This window comes from Nyctibius grandis, chromosome 2 (genome assembly GCF_013368605.1).
Source record: "Nyctibius grandis isolate bNycGra1 chromosome 2, bNycGra1.pri, whole genome shotgun sequence".
Classification (NCBI taxonomy): Eukaryota; Metazoa; Chordata; class Aves; order Nyctibiiformes; family Nyctibiidae; genus Nyctibius; species Nyctibius grandis.
The window spans coordinates 24,607,750-24,610,674 of record NC_090659.1 but is presented as its reverse complement, the minus strand read 5'-3'; positions in this window follow the sequence as shown (position 1 = coordinate 24,610,674).

Sequence of the window (2,925 nt, the reverse complement as noted above, 5' to 3'; positions counted from 1 at the left end):
CTGTTCCTGAAGGAATTTTCCTTTTTCTTTTTTGTCAGTTAGTGCCAACACCATATCCTGCAGGCAGGTATGTTGTGTAACGAGGAGAGCACAGGTCTCACCTGCCTCTCCTTATCTCCTCCTGGCTCCATCCTCAGGCAGGCAGTGTGCCATCATGCCCCGCTCTCACAGAGTGTTGTTTGAGCAGCAGGCATTTTTCCTTCCTGCGTGAACCTGGAGCACCACCATCCCTCCCACCCATCCTTATCCTCACCTGGGCTTTCATTTTGCCCCAACCAGCATCCATGCCTGGGCCACCGAGCTCAAGACCTCCCCTTATGCAATACAGTTGAATAGACATGTGCTGCACTGGAGAAGAAAGGCACTTCCTGCGACTTGCCCATGTTTCTTCTCACGTAGAGAGGAGGGATCAGTCCCAAGGCTGGAGCAACTCAAAAGGCCAAAAGCAGATAGGCTGAAACCTGTGACACAAACTGGAAAAGCTGTCTCAAAAGACAACTTTTCAGAGGTGAGGGACAATGGTAGCATGGACCATAACAAGTACAGCTGCTACCACATGTTAAAACAGAGCAGGTCCCTATCCAGGGTCTGTATCCCTAGTAAAAGCTTGACCCAGAAACACATACCAATGCCCACACAACCCTGGTACTGCACACCCCCAAGCTCTGGTCAGAGCTGGGGCCCTCTATCACATGGGGTTTCAGTCTGGGGTGACAGCTTCTCAGATGACACCTGTCCTATGGCTTGAAATTGCTTGATGAAATTAGAGCAAATCATACCAAAAGCAACAGGTCTCATAAAGAGGAAAGTCCCATGGGAGCATTGTTAGGTGGGAGCTGACTGCTCTGCAGACATTGAGCTCAAACCTTTCAGGAGTGACAGGAGATGTGCCATGATCAGGGCCAGGTCCTTGCCCCATGTCACCACCATTGCCTCACTGTCCCCATTTACCCCTCCCTTCCCACTTGGACAGGTTCCTTGGTGAGGAAACAGGGTGCCCAAAGGGGCTGCTTTTCACCAACAGAGGGTTGGGCTTGCCCACACAGCTGGGACTGAGCCCAGCCTGAGGGAGCAGGCAGTGTGGTGGAGGACCCTTGCTGACTGCTGTTAGCATGGCTGAGTGCAAGGCGGAGATGTTGCTCCCTCCCTCATCACCTTGCTTTTCCCCTACATGTTCATTTCCTTATATCATACAGCCCTTTCTCAGCTAGACCTCTGACTCACAGCCCTCTCTGAAGACCACAGAGGAACCTTGGCACTGCCTTTGGGGCTCAGTGCAAAATTGTCCCTCACCACACCTGCCCCCCTCAGCTGACAGCAAGTGTGTGATGAGGTGAGATGCAGAGAGGTAACCAAGCCACGGTCTTTTCAGTGGTGAGATGCAGAGAGGTAACCAAGCCACGGTCTTTTCAGTGCTGCAGTGGCATCCTGCTCCCTCAGAGCAAGAAGAAGCTGTGATGGTACTTGAAGTTTTTACCTTTTTCCGGGGCAGCAACTGTAACCACCCTTCTCACACGCTTAGGCTGCAACCAGTGCTGCAGTCCTACACCCTTCCTTGCATTGCTTGCTAGCTAAAGAGCTCCTGTCTTGGCTCTGAGGCATTAGATTTTCACTTTAAAATTACAGTGCTGTTAGAAAAGCAAGAGCTCAAGCAACTTCACCAGAGCTGGAAAGTCAAAATGAATCATTTCAGGTGCAAGACTGAGATACGAAATCTCCACACCCACAGATAAGGGTGCTTGTCAGATGCCTCTCAGCCTCAAAGCCTGAATATTGGATGTGCTCTAACCCTGAGGTTAAAGGTATGCATGCAGAGATATGTCAAGAAGGAGCATGGAAATGAAGAGTGAAAATGAAAACGTTTTTGGTCATGCTAAGAAGGAAAAAGAAACCTCCATTTTTCCTCTCATTGAAAGAAATACTCGTGCTTTCCCAGAGGTAGTTATCTGAGAGGATAAGCAGAAAGGAAAATTAGAAAGGAAATAGGACTCTGTGGAAAGGCATGTTCCTGTTTGTGCATAAGATTTTGGGGCTATATTTCCTTAACCAAACAAATAACCAACAAAAGAGCTACAGAGGCCTTTTGGGTGACCTGTCGGGTAGGTGTGTCCCCATTTATACAATTTGGCATGGAACAGAACAAAGCAAAGCTGTTCTCCTCTGGGTGCCATCTCAGGAAGTTTTCAGCAGTTAGAGTTGCTCATGTCACAGTTTTGTCAGCAGTAAAGTAACACAGTGCATCTTTCTTTGTCCCAGCAACAGTAAAGCAATCAGTTCAATTTTCTTCAAAACGGAATCATTTAGTCCCCTTTGCAATATGGATCATTTGGGAATTGAGGAATGGGGAGCTGTTGCGATTGAAAATGGATCCCTTTTGTAGAAGAGGTAAATAAATAGTCAGTGTGGTATTTGCTCTCACGGATCTGGTGGAGTGAACAGGAAACCCTGTGGCTTTAGGTAGAGCAGATCTCCTCTTCAGGTAGGAGATGACTTTTTTTCAGTCCCAGTTTCTCTGCGTGTCTGAACATATCCAAGTGCATGAAAAAAAAGCAATTATTACTGGATGTATTTTGGTCTTGGAAAATGCAACATTGTCTACTTTAGTGCCTTTAGCAGTGGAATTTATAATCAGGTAGTTCTGGATTTATTAAACGTTGGTGCTCTCAGAAAAGGCTAAAAGGTACTTTCTTCACCACCAGAAGAGTTATTGCTCACTTGCATGCCAGTTCCTAGGTTACTTCTTCTCAGCCGCTGAAATAAGAACAAAATTCAGGCACCAAATTTGGAAGTGTTTTTCTGTGCTTTGACAACTCAGAGAGGGTAATTCCCACCCTCTGTAAGTCTTCTGGATGAATCACTGGACTGTGCTGAACCATAACCTGTCTTTGGCTCATTTTTGACAACGGCAAAGGCAGAACCAGCCTT